Source organism: Musca autumnalis, unplaced genomic scaffold, assembly GCF_047663935.1.
Source record: "Musca autumnalis isolate F117 unplaced genomic scaffold, ASM4766393v1 scaffold_3, whole genome shotgun sequence".
Classification (NCBI taxonomy): Eukaryota; Metazoa; Arthropoda; class Insecta; order Diptera; family Muscidae; genus Musca; species Musca autumnalis.
Window position 1 is genome coordinate 239,769,145 of NW_027411866.1, and position 14,549 is coordinate 239,783,693.

The 14,549-nt window shown below is 38.2% G+C and overlaps 2 protein-coding genes across 20 annotated transcripts in view; one reads left to right on the forward strand and one right to left on the reverse strand.

Annotated features, from left to right (window-relative positions):
- Positions 1-14,549, reverse strand: part of LOC141399195 (glutathione synthetase-like) — a 29,547-nt gene that overhangs the window by 5,411 nt on the left and 9,587 nt on the right. The window lies entirely within an intron of this gene.
- Positions 6,432-14,549, forward strand: part of Vps4 (vacuolar protein sorting 4) — a 28,636-nt gene continuing 20,518 nt past the window's right edge. For 2 of the 6 annotated variants that reach the window (XM_073977451.1, XM_073977455.1), the window contains exons 1-3: positions 6,494-6,581; positions 6,974-7,182; positions 7,266-7,313. The gene's annotated coding sequence lies outside the window, so the exon portion shown is untranslated. Of the gene's footprint in view, positions 7,314-14,549 lie in introns of all 6 variants that reach the window. The other 4 variants (XM_073977448.1, XM_073977450.1, XM_073977452.1 and 1 more) reach the window with 4 other exon arrangements.

Here is a 14,549-nt window from a genome sequence, read left to right on the forward strand (position 1 = left end):
ATCGGCACAAATTTTCGATTTGGGATTCAAACTCAATCCACAAATTGAACTCCATTCCGACCTCTTCTTTTCGTCTCTGGGCACACTAAAGAATGTTACATTTCCTTTAACATCTTTCTTTTTGCACAGAATGCACACTCTCATTTGTTCTTGTTTTCACACTTTATCACAGAAACAGAAAACTCGTTTTTACAATTCTTCTATTGAGTTTGATTGTTTTTTTTATTATTTTTTTATTTTTTGAAGTTTAAATTTCAGTTATGTATCTACAGGGCGAATTCAAATTACAACAATTGTTTTGACATATTATGTTACCAATCAGCTGGGCTGATGCTGCTACCTATTTATTGTATCATGTAAAAATAATTTGTTATTAATTAAAAAAAAATCAATAAACTCAATTTTTTATGTTACACAAGGATTTATTTATTTAGCATATTCCATCAGGAACATATGCCATTTACATAGAATCTTCATCTCTGTCTATCTGATGCGATATATCTTAATTCATTAAAATTTTTTCCGGTTTCAGGTTTCACTGATATTTTGGATTGGGAGGTTGTTGAGATGGAATGCGGTTTGATTGGCATTCCCTTTTATGACCATAGATTTGGTCTTGTCTGCATTGATTCGGAGTCCGCATTCTGCAGCCCGCTTAGAAAGTTCATTGATTTTATGTTGCATGTTTTCTTTTGTCGTGGCTAGTAAAACAATGTCGTCTGCTTATTCTAGATCCTCGAGCTGTTGGTTAATTATTCTCCACTGGATGCCTTTGTTTTGATTGTTGGTGTATGCTAGTATTTCCTCCAAGATACAGATGAAAAGTAGTGGTGAAAGCAAACATTCTTGTTTTACCCCGCAGTGGGTTATAAAGGGATCGCTAGTTTTACCGAGGTGAGACACTCTCATTGTTGCGTTCGTGTATTGTGCTTTAATAATATTAATTAATTTTGTTGGCACACATTTCTCTCTAGAGCTCTCCATATTACGACTTGGTTAATTGCGTCAAAAGCATGTTCGAAATCGACAAATGTAAGGTACAGGTTGAATTGAATTCATTGCATTGTTCGATTATTAATCTTAAGCTGTTGATCTGGTCTACGCAGGATCGGTTTGGTCGGAATATAGCTTGTTCTTTTTGAAGGTATTGGTCAAGTGGTTCAAGGATTCGGTTTAGGATTATTTTTTTGAATATTTTACATGCAACAGGAGCTAACGTAATACCTCTCCAGTTACTGCAGTTTTTTTTAAATCGCCTTTTTTGTTATTTACAATGATGCTTTCTTTCCAATCTGTCGGTATATTCTCTGTAGTCCATATATGTTTAAGCAGAGGTAAAATTATTTGCTGCCATCGAAGGATTAGTTTTATAAAATTCAGCTGATAAGTCGTCTATGCCTGTGGCTTTTCCGTTTTTCAGTTGAGTAATTGCAGTCGAAACTTCTATGCAGTGTATTTATGTTTATGGTACCCACAGGGATTGGAGTAGTGTAATTTGAGCTTTGGGTATGAGATGACTGATCTGATTGACACGTGTGATTTAAAACTTCTTCAAAATGTTCTTTCCGCCTATTAAGTTGCTCTTCGTTGCTCGTTAGAATATTTCCGTGTTTATCTTTGATGGGAATTCTTGTATTTGTCTTCTTTCCTGAAAGTTTTCTTATTACATCGAAAACAGTTTTGAGATCACCACGCTGGGCTGCTGTTTCGGCGTCGCTAGCCATTGTATTGATGGAGCTTCGTTTGTCATGTCTTGCTCATCTTTTTACATCCATGATTAGCTGAGAGAGCATCGCTTGGAGTTCAGCTTTTCGTACAGGGTTATTTTCTTCATCGTATCTTCCCTTGTTTTTCGACGTTCTTCTACCAAGGTCCAAAATATATTTAGTGTTAATGCTGTTTATGAAACGCTCTTTAACTCCATCCGATTCCAATTTGAGTCGGTTATAGAAGTGGCGTTTAGGCTTAACGTCGTTTCTTCCATATTTTTTATGTGTGAGTTTGAGCTCGGCGATCAAAAGATAATGCACTCTCACGTCTTACATCAATTTAAATCGCTTCTTGTTGATACAGAAATGATCTATCTGGCTTTGGGTGGAGAATCGTGGATCACGTGACTGCCAAGTAATTTTATGGGGAAAGTATGATCCTCCGACTACAAGATCGTAATTTGAGCACGTTTCCAGGAAAAGTTCTTCGTTTTCGTTTTTCTCTCCAGGGCTTTGCTTTCCCATGACTTTTTCAAAACCCGGTGTTATCGCATCCAATGCGTGCGTTCATGTCGCCCATTAATATAAGGATGTCGTTTTTGTCGACACTAGTCAAGGTGCGATTTAATTCGTCGTAGAACTTTTCTTTAGTTTCTAACTCAGTTACCTCACTTGGCGCGTAACATTGTACTATTGTGATTTTACCTATGCTGCTTTTAAGTTGTGCTCTTATAATTCGTTCGGAGATTGCTGACCAGGAGATTGGGAGTTTCGGGATTTCCTGTTTATAAATATTCCTACTCCATGAGTATGCGGCCTTTTTTCATTCCGAACAAAGTATAAAATGCGGTCGCCTTTAGAGTTTGTGAAATCACCGCTGCCGTTCCATCTCATTTCGCTTATGCCTATTATTGCGATGTTGAGTCGGTGCATTCTGCTGATAGCTGGGCTAGTTATCCGGTTTGATATAACGAGTTAACGTTCAATGAAGCAAATCTTATCCGTGGGCATGCGAGTGTCGTCATCAGGGTATCGGTTTGTTTCGTTTTTCTGGTTTTCGTTTGATTGTTTGTAATCTGTAGAATTGGCCTAGTGCTGCCTAGTTTGGTGGTACGACTGCTACCTTGATTTGAGAGGTGTGGCCTCCAAACTTGCCAACGTCTCCTTAATTTTGTGGTGTCGACCATTTCCTGCTGAGCACCGTTTGTTTGAAGGTTATTCCGCCTATGATCGGTCGCCATATGTGGCAACGGGAGCCGCCGCGTGACATTTGCTTTGGAGAGGCTGTGTTTGACGCATAACAAATCCTTGGCCCCCGATGCGATGTACAAAAATATTCACATTTCTACCACTTCAACGCTCTCCGAGCATCCGTATTACCCAAATACGTTATGACCCATATCCCGTTTAAAACAACAAACCGCGATAAAAACTTGTAACATTTCTTTTCACTCGTAGAAACAACATTTTTGAAAAATTTATTTTTTCAAAAATAAACGTTGATTTTTTTAAGTTATTTTTTAAAAAGCGTGTGGTTTAAAAAAAAAAAATTTATAATATTTGTATATAATTATTTTAATTTCAATTCAAATTATTTAACTTGTAGTTCAAGGCCAAAAATTGTTTAACCAAATAAAGGATAAACTGCTTGAAAAAATAGTTAATTTCTCAGGTTTTTTTTTTATTTTTTTAAAGGGAAATAAGGATGTACTAATATTAAACGCTGATAAAGGGGGAAAGACCGTCGCTATGCATAAAAAGGACTATGAAACAAATATGAAGGATATTTAAGGGACTTTTGTACTCATCGAAGATTAAAAAGGGACCCGACAACTACATTACAAAATAAAAATAACGAATTGGTCGATAAGTTATACAATTTAAATATTATAGACATCGCAGAAAATAATAAACTAACGACAAACACATCAATCGCTACACGAATATACGGTCTTCCGAAAATACATAAGGACGGAATACCACTACGACCGATATGCTCATCGATAAATGCACCTTCTTATGGACTGTCCAAATATATTGTTGATATCTTAAAGCACTTGACGAAGGACTCAATATATAATATCAAAGATGCAGTGGAATTCAAAGCGAAAATTAACAATACGAATATTAATGAAGACGAAATATTGATATCATTTGACGTAGTGCCGTTATTCCCAAGCGTACCAATAAATTTAGCGTTAAAGACTATAACGGAAAAATGGAATATACTTAAGGACCATACAAGAATTCCCAAAGATTTATTTATAGACTGACCCTTTGCATAAAAGAGTCTAGATATTTCATATTTGATGACAAAGTGTACGAGCAGCGAAAAGGACTTCCAATGGGATCGCCAGCGTCACCGATTATGGCTGACGTAGTAATGGAAGAATTGTTGGACGCTTCTATGAAAAAGTTGACGACGAAGCCGAGATTATTAACAAAATACGTGGACGATATATATTGCATAATAAAAAAAAAAAAAAAAACTGAAATCGAAAACACATTGAAGATATTGAACTCATTCGACAAGAACATCCAGTTTACACATGAAGTGGAAAATCAGAACAAGCTACCATGTTTAGATGCAATTATAATAAGACAAGATAACGAACTCAAGTTAGATTGGTACCAAAAACCAACAGCCTCAGGACGATTAATAAACTTCTACTCAAAGCATCCCAAAAGAGTGAAGGTGAATACAGCGACAAATTTCATCAGCAGAATTTTCAATATAAGTGACAAGCAATTCCACTCAAACAATAAATTAAAAATAAGACAAATATTAGCGAAGAATGATTTCCCACAAAAAACTATAGACGAAAACATGCTAAAAAGGAACGCAAACTGGAACTAACGAAAGAAAACGAAAAGTCCTACAAAGCTGTAACTTATATCCCTGGTTTTTCGGAGAGATTTTGTAACTCAGACGTTTATAATAAAGCAATGGTGATCAAAATAGGAAAAGAGAAAATTTAAGGGAGAATTAATATTTAATTTTTCTTGTTATTTCATTACATATTTAAACATTTTTAAGCACTAATGTTACCTAAAATCGTGCTACAAATGAATTATTACAAAAAGTACTTAAACGCCCAAGTGTTGTTGAATTAATTAAATTAAGAGTATTTTACAGAAACCACCAGTGGATGGCCGTGCACCCATTGTAATAAAGACAAATATCAACTAGCTTTAAGAACCAATAATAATGTCAACAATATGTTTAGCAAAACAAAATCGAAGACCAAAAAAGATGACAAGTGTAATGTAGTGTATAAGATAGCTTGTAACGGTGACGAAACCAACGTATGCCAGAAGGTATATGTTGACACGACAAAAACTAAACTTAAAACTAGACTTTCCGGACATAAGTCGGATCAAAAATCAGACAAGCCACTTGAGCAAAAGACAGCATTAGCAGCGCATTGCACATTGACAGGACACAAGCCCAATTTTAAAAAAGTCGACATTTTAGCTCAAGAAAACAATTACAAGAGACGATTCACATTAAAGATGCTACATATCGACGCCTCCAAACAATAGTATGCTAAGTCGACTTAGCATGTTTTCAAGTTCTTTACATTTTTACATTTTACATCCTTTAACTTAAATTCTGTCAAATTTTGGTAATGATCGGTCAATCCGAACAGAAGTTATAAACAAATGTTTGCTCAGAATAGTAGTGAAGGTCAAAGAAAACTGTAAACTTTGAGAGCTTCTCCTGCAAAACTCACTTTTCAGACTTAGCATACTATTATTTGGAGGTGTCGATTTGTTCACCCACCTTCCCAGCAATAAACGTGAATTGTTTAAAGAATATTTTTTATCCACCATCCCCACAATAATCGTTGATTTTTTAAAGAATATTTTTTCATCCACTATCCCAACAATAAACGTGGATTTTTAAAGAATATTTTTCTAACATTTTTTGTATTGGCATCACTGCTGTTCATGGGATTTTCGCATCATGAGTTTCCGAATTTTCAAGACACTTGAATTGACAATTGTTGTCGTTGTAATAGAAACCTCCAATCAAATCGTATCAAACAAAAACAACAGTAAACATTAGACACTTCAACAATAATGAACGACGAAACGCTATGACGCTATTGTCACCGCAGCCGCCGTTATAATTATCATAGACGCCGTTAAAGCCAAAATGAAAACAAAATGCTGACGTTAGTTCTTTGTGTTTGTTGTCTGGTGTCAGCAACAACAACAGTAGCAACAACAACAATAAAAATTCTAAGTTCAGCAAAAACAAACCTCCGATTCAAGCGCAGAGTAGAACTACTGGACTCTTGACTGTGACTCACTCACCAATTCCATGGCCCAATAATAGGTCCTCCATCAAGCGAATTCAAAGAAAAACGAAGATTTTAAATGTCAAAATTCATAAACAGAGGCGAAAAAAATTTTTGAGGCGAATTTCTTTTCTGTCAATTCAGGTAGATACATACAAAACATTTTCCGAGAAAAGTTGTTACCGTAGTTATTTTTGTTTGACGAAACAGAAAATACCAGCTGATCGAACTTGAACTGCTAAAATAAGTTATTGTAAATTAAATTCTCATACAAACACAACAAATGTTGACATTTTACGTGTACAATATTAAGTTTATTTGTTTTCTTTTTTTGATATACATCTACCTGTTTCTATACAGTTCGACATTTCAATACATCACAGCGAATTCAAATGACAAATATGAATTTTGACAGCTCAAATCGAAATCATCTGATTTTGCCGGAGGACCTATAATTTGGCCATGACCAATTCATACCTCAGACGTACAATGACAGCTACAGCGTTTGGGTTCTTTCCAACATCGGTTTCGTTTTCTTTGCTTGTTTTTGTTTAAATGAGAAAAAAACGTAAATTGTTTTTTGTTTCTTTATTCTTTCTGCGTGATTTGTGTGAATAAGAAATGAAGTGAAATAAAAACACAAAAATATCTAAACAAAAAAATTATTTATGCAAATTTGAATGAAATTGTGCGTTGCGCGTTTCGTTACTTTTTTTTGCGGTCATTGTAACTTCCTTCCACGATCGGTCGGTCGGTCGGTGAGACACGATTTTGTACTCATTTCTCTTGTGACGGCGGCGGCTCGTGCTTGTGTTTTTCGTTTTTTGTTTTCTACAATCTCACACCACAAGATCAAGGTGTACGAACCACCTCCCCATTCCCCTTGTGTAGTAACTCAAGCGTCGGGTCTCTTGAGGTTGAAATTATATGCAGCAGCATTTGGCTTTTTGGTCTTTGTAGAAAAAGGCGTCGCGTTATAAGAACTTCTTTGTGAATGAAATCATAACAGAATAATGAGTGGTGAATAAGAAATACAACAAAAGTAATAACAAGAAGAAGCAAATCAATGAATGAATGAAACGCGTAGTGCTTGCTTGTTCTTGCATCAATGAAAGCAAATGAAAATTATCTATGACAAAAATGTTGTCTATTAATGATCATATTTTGCGGTAATGAAGATGATTTACTTGCATTCTGAAATATTTTTTAAATAAGTGGTTATTTTTTTTTTTTGTGATATTTCTTCTCAAAGGCAACGGAAGGCCAGTGATCCACCACCCATGTGGGATCACATATTAAGGTGAGTTTGGAAATTAAATAATGTTTAACGATATCATTAAATTGTTGATGATATTCCTACTTCCTTCTCTATGGTTAAAGAGGTTATATGAAATTACGGGTTCCGACCCCACATACAGTGAGTCACAGTCAAAAGTATCCACGTCAGTTAAGGAGGTGTTTCTATCACTTCTGGACAGTTACATACATAGCATCCATTCTGGTTTGTGTTATTTTGATAAAATTTAAATGTCCCCAATCCCTAAAATTATCCCTCAGAATTTTTAAATAACACATCTGATCCATAAATCCTTCGATAAAGACAAGATTCTACACTTCCTACACTGGAAGCACTCATACAACTCCATGTCTTACCGTGCTTTACGGTGTGTTTAGGGTCCAAGGTCGTATTTACCCTACGCCATATCCTACCTAAACAGGTTATATTTGCTTTCATCGACAAAAATTACACTCTTTCAAAACTCAAAATCCTTTTTTCTTGTTCCTGAACCAACTGCAATCGAATTTTGCGGTTTTAGCGGATGGCTTTTTCAGTGCAACTCTGCCATGAAGACCAAGCTAACGCAAAAAAAATGTCCCCTAAGTGCAATTTAAGAGCTGTTCGAGGATAGTTTGGATTAAAAGCGTTCCTTTAGGTACATCTTCCACGAAACATCAATACTTTTGCGTTTTTATCCAGTGTTCCAGTTAGAAACGCTCTATTGGCATTTTCACTACAAATCTCCAGGGAGCCTTTGTTCGTTGCCTCGTTCGCATTACAGAGAGGTTTACCTTCCTTAAGTGTTTTCTACAAACCCTCAGAAAAACTATGTTCAACTATAGCGGACCGTAGGGTGATATTTCCAATTATTGCTATACAAATCTTCTCGGGGACTATGTTCGTTCAGTTCGGATCGCAGTGAGAACTTTTCAATATGCAGACTTCAAACCTGGCCGCCACATAGTAACCCACGGCAGCGGTTCTTTCGTACCGGATTGACCCGGAACTACACAACATCATCGTTTCGGCCAGCCGCTGCCACCTCAGTGTTCGTATGTTTGTATTTGTTTCGTTTTTCTGTGTTGGGAGCAGGATATCCCGGAATGCCTGCTCCGAGTTCTTTTGGTCCGTGCCGGGTCAGAGGAAAACCCAGGACTAATATATTTGTGCTCGGTTTGTCACATCCGCATCTTCACCCACCTCCAGCCTTCGGTGAGATGCAATAGATGTCAGGAGTGCGTGCATCTAAGGGGTTGCTCTGGACTTGTCCACGTGAGGGACTACGACAGTGACTATGTTGCTGCATGCTGTGTGAATACAGTCCCCAGTGAGTTGTCATCGGATTACGAAACTGTCTCGTCGTCTGATTATGAGACTCCCCCGCAGTCCCCTCGACACCGGCCGTTGTTGTCCCAATCCCGGAAAATGCATCCTTTTTGCAATTTAATTGCAATGGACTCAGAGGTAAGATCGAGGAAATAGTAGATTTCATGAATGGGAGGAATATCAAGGTCGCTGCGGTGCAAGAAACCAAGCTCAACAACAACTGTAGCTTACAACGTTGTGATGGCTACAAAGGATCGCTCCAGAAGTGGAGGTGGGGGATTAGCTTTCCTATTGCACCAGTATGTCCAATACAGACGTATCTGACTTCAGCCTGTCTCTAATTACCCGTACACGGAATGTATGGGGGTAGCAGTAAGGTGTGGAACTGCCGAGATAAAGTTGCTGAACGTATACATCCCGCCGAGAAATAGCTGTATCTCAGATTACGCGCCTAACATTAGCCCGCTTTTGGAAGGTCATAATCGTCTGGTCCTGGGGGACTTTAATGGGCATCATGAGATGTGGCATTTGGCCCTCCAAAACGACCAGAGAGGTACTGCGCTGGCTGAAAACATTGACAACTCTACGTTTTGCTCGGTCAATGAGGACGTCCCTACCAGAATTAGAGAAGAGTGTCACAGCTCGCCAGACATAATCATCGTGTCACCTGGTCTGACAAATGACGTTACCTGGCAACCCGTCATTTCCCTTGGATCAGACCATCTCCCCATAATTGTCTCCATTAGCAGACCACACGATTTCATTACCTCTGAACGCCGCACATTCGTCAATCATAAGAAAGCTGATTGGCCGGGTTTCAGAAAGTTCACCAATCACCGCCTCAGAAAACTGTCCAATCCTTCTGATGTTCGGGTAGCGGAAAGGACGTTCCGAGACATCATCACTGATGCAGCCGATCGCCATATACCTGCTGGTCGAATACCCGAAGTAAGACCAAACTTCCCAGCAGAGGCGACGGGATTAGCAAATGAGCGTGATGAGCTTCGTCGAACAAACCCCAATGACCCCAGTCCCGAAGTCTGGAAAATGGGCAGGGTGGTCCCACTACGGAACCCCGGCAAGGATGCCAGCAAAACTGAATCGTACAGGCCGATTTCGCTTTTGTCGCCCGTAGCAAAGACCCGTTGGACCTTAATCCTCCCCAGTATCAGAAGTAGCTGTCAAGTTGCCGATCATTAGCATGGATTCCGTAAGCAGCACAGCACGACAACTGCGCTGCACGCCATTACCACACATATTTGTCAAGGACTCAACCAGCGACGGCCATGCGATAGAACAGTGATGGTGGCGCTTGACTTATCAAATACAGTCAGGCTCTCCACGCTGTTTGAGGACATTGAGCAGACAACCCTCCCGACCCTCCCGTGCGACGTCAATTATATGTGTCGACGCCACTCGTACGTGGAATTCAGGAACAAGAAGTCTAAACCCCGTAGAGTGAAGCAGAGAGTTCCCCAAGGTGGGGTGATATCTCCGGAACTATTTAACCTCTACCTCTCCTGTAACGTATGCGGATGATTGCACGATTCTGGCGTCAGGTACCTATCCTGATGACATCTGTGAGAGACTGTACAAATATTTAACCGATCTTACCACCTTTTCCATTCGAGGAATAGCAGATTTTCGCCACAAAATCTACACCCACTCTGTTCACCACATGGACAGCGCAGTTTGGACGTGAGTTGAATGTCGTGGTCGACGGTAGCAGAATTCCGACCACAAACTGCCCTAAAATTTTAGGGGTCACATTCGACACTACATTCACGTCGTTCCCACACGCCACAGTTATCTGCGACAAGCTGAACAGTAGGAAAAGGTTCTCCAGTCCCTAGCCGGCAGCACTTGGGGTGCAGATAAAGAAACCTTGTTGACCACATATAACGCGATAGGTCGGCCTGTGGTAAGCTATGCGGCTCCAGTCTGGTCCCCGAGATTATGTGATACGAATTGGAAAAAGATTCAAACTTGCAGAATGTCGCCCTGAGAAGAGCAACAGGGTGCCTCCTCAAGTGTTCAGTAGACCATCTATATGAGGAGGCAAAGATTCTTCCAGTAAAGCAACACAATGAGATGCTTTCGTTGCAGTACCTGCTAGGATGTTGCAGTGTGAGCCATCCCAATCACCATCTTGTGGCTAGGCCGACACATTCAGGCAGATCAGGAAGGATATCCTTGCTCTAGAGGGAGAGGTCCAACGATACAGTTTGTTATCGAACAGCATTTTGTAAAAGTTTGTACAAATTTGTACAAATTTTAGGTTATCGACTGACTTGACGGTTTAACAGTTTAAGCGGTTTTACAATTTCAAAGGAAAACTCGAAAATCGATGAATAATCGATTGGCTGCGTTAATGAAAAAATTGAAAATCGAGTTTTAGGACAACTGAAATAATCGCCAGAACGAAAAATCGCAATTAAGACCAAAATCGAATAGTCGAAAAATCGATTATTGCTTTCCATTACCTAACCCTAGTGCAATCGTTTGAGCATCTACAGAAATTTGGAAAGATGATGTGGGCCGTCATTCGTGCAATCACTCGACTTCCTTCGCGAAGGTGACTTCTTCCAAATGTAGCCACCAGCAAAATCTCTCTCAGCGCTCTGTAGATAGCCTGGCTGTTTTTGTACTAAAGTGGACTTTAGGCGAATATTTGTTGACTGTTTCATCCACCAAAAGAATATTTTTCATCGCCCATTAGACCATTAAACGTGGATTTTTTAAAGAATTTTTCCATCGCCCATTAGACCATTAAACGTGGATTTTTTAAAGAATATTTTTTCATGGCCCATTAGACCATTAAACGTGGATTTTTTAAAGAATATTTTTTCATGGCCCATTAGACCATAAAACGTGGATTTTTTAAAGAATATTTTTTCATAGCCCATTAGACCATTAAACGTGGATTTTTAAAGAATATTTTTTCATGGCCCATTAGACCATTAAACGTGGATTTTTTAAAGAATATTTTTTCATGGGTCATCGAACCAAAAATGAATTTTTTAGAGATTTTTTTTTTCATAGTCCATCAGACCACTGAACATGGATTTTTTAGAGAATATTTTTTCATGCGCCATCAGACCAATGAACGTGGATTTTTAAAGATGTGTTCATGAGCCATCGAAACAAAAATGAAGTTTTTAGAGAATATTTTTTCATGGGCCAGCAGACCAAAAATTCGATTTTTTAGAGTTTTTTTTCATAGTCCACCAGACCACTGAACATGGATTTTTTAGAGAACATTTTTCCATGGGCCATCAGACCAATGAACGTGGATTTTTGGGCCATCGAACCAAAAATGAATTTTTTAGAGAATATTTTTTCATGGGCCATCAGACCATAACGTCGATTTTTGAGAGAATTTTGTTTTCATTGGCCATCAGACCACTGAACATGGATTTTTTAGAGAATATTTTTTCATGGGCCATCAGACCAATGAACGGGGATTTTTTAGAGAATACTTTTTCATGGGCCAATGGACCAATGAACCTGGATTTTTTAAAGAAAATGTTTTTTGAATTTTTTATAGAATATTTTTTTAATTTTTTAAAGACCAATAAACGTGACCACTATACGTGAATTTTTTATAGAATATTTGTTCATGGTTCCACTGAAAGTAGATTCATCACTGGTCGCCTTAAATGTATCCCTAGGACCATCACTATAGTAATTTGTAATTCTTACAGTAGTAGGCTGTTCCCAAATTATATCTTTCAAAATCTGGAATTTTACTTCATCACATAAAAAAATCTTAATACTTTTGCTGGCGCCATACTTTTCTTAACATAGAAGCTCGCTCCCAAAACGAAACAAACAACAAAAATAACAGAAACAACAACAAATAATAATTAAAATGATTTGATGACTGTTTTTAGTCACACTTTTTAATTAAAAATTTCAAAAATCGAAATTTATTTGATTCTCGTTAAACACCATCCGAACACCATAAAAATGGCACTCGTTTTTTCGTTACAATGATAATAACAAACGACAACAACAACACCACGACCAACATGGTTTTGTGGGGTTATCGAATTGTGCGACAAGCCCGCAGCAGCAACACCGGACTAAATGAAAACATTTCAATTTTCGTTGGATTTAATTAAAATGCGTTCTGTGTCGTACTCGTTGGCATTTTAAGAATTTTCCGTTTTCAAATCGTTTTGATTTTTCTCCATTAGCCGCAATGATGACGGACGGCAGCAGCGGTGGCGGCTCATTAGTATTTGTAGTTTTTGAATCCTACTACTATTCTTCATACGTTCAACTATTTTATATTCTTGAGATCACGAAATTACTTAATTGTTAATTTTTTTGAAAATTGGAAAATGTAAGCCATTGCTGCCGCTGTCGTCTAACTGTCTATTCGCTGTTGTTGCCTGTCATGAAAGTGCTTGCTTGCTTGCTCATCGTTGTCATTTGTTATGCTGGGTTGTTCGCAAGCACGCACGCTCAGTTTTGTAAACAATTGAATAGTTCGGATGGATTGATGGATCGATCAATCGTTTCAAGTTGAACGATAATTGTAATGTTTGATGGTGGGTGAGGGAGGGAATGGAGCGATGTCAGCGGCAGACCATTTAGATGTCCACTTTTATGGCATGCCATAAAACTGGGATATGTGTGGTGTAGTGGTCGTGGTGCTAAAACAGCCTGCTGTCTGTCACTCGATGATTCTGACATTTCGATGTGTACAATTGAAAAAATGTTAATTAACCAAAAATTGTCACATTTTCAATTGAAAGTTAATGTCGACGCTTTGGAGCAGCAATGTGTTGGACACTTTTAGTTGAAAAATGTTTGATATTGACAACGATTTGATTTTGGGAAAATTTAATAATAATAGTCATTAAAATGGGGGAAATTTTGGCTCTTAATGTCGTTCAAGGGTCTATAGAAACACCATTTTTTTCAGAAACGATCTATAGAAGCACCCTTTCTTTCAGAATGGGTCTATAGAAGACCACTTTCTGTCAGAAAGGATCTACAGAAAGACCCTTTCTTTTAGAAAGGGTCTATAGAAGCACACTTTCCTTCAGAAAGGGTATATAGAAGCACACTTTCCTTCAGAAAGGGTCTATAGAAGCACCCTTTCTTTCATAAAGGGTCTATAGAAGCACCCTTTCCTTCAGAAAGGGTCTATAGAAGCACCCTTTCTTTCATAAAGGGTCTATAGAAGCACACTTTCCTTCAGAAAGGGTCTATAGAAGCACCCTTTCTTTCATAAAGGGTCTATAGAAGCACACTTTCCTTCAGAAAGGGTCTATAGAAGCACCCTTTCTTTTAGAAAGGGTCTATAGAAGCACCCTTTCTTTTAGAAAGGGTCTATAGAAGCACCCTTTCTTTTAGAAAGGGTCTATAGAAGCACCCTTTCTTTTAGAAAGGGTCTATAGAAGCACCCTTTCTTTTAGAAAGGGTCTATAGAAGCACCCTTTCTTTTAGAAAGGGTCTATAGAAGCACCCTTTCTTTTAGAAAGGGTCTATAGAAGCACCCTTTCTTTTAGAAAGGGTCTATAGAAGCACCCTTTCTTTTAGAAAGGGTCTATAGAAGCACCCTTTCTTTTAGAAAGGGTCTATAGAAGCACCCTTTCTTTTAGAAAGGGTCTATAGAAGCACCCTTTCTTTTAGAAAGGGTCTATAGAAGCACCCTTTCTTTTAGAAAGGGTCTATAGAAGCACCCTTTCTTTTAGAAAGGGTCTATAGAAGCACCCTTTCTTTTAGAAAGGGTCTATAGAAGCACCCTTTCTTTTAGAAAGGGTCTATAGAAGCACCCTTTCTTTTAGAAAGGGTCTATAGAAGCACCCTTTCTTTTAGAAAGGGTCTATAGAAGCACCCTTTCTTTTAGAAAGGGTCTATAGAAGCACCCTTTCTTTTAGAAAGGGTCTATAGAAGCACTCTTTCTTTTAGAAAGGG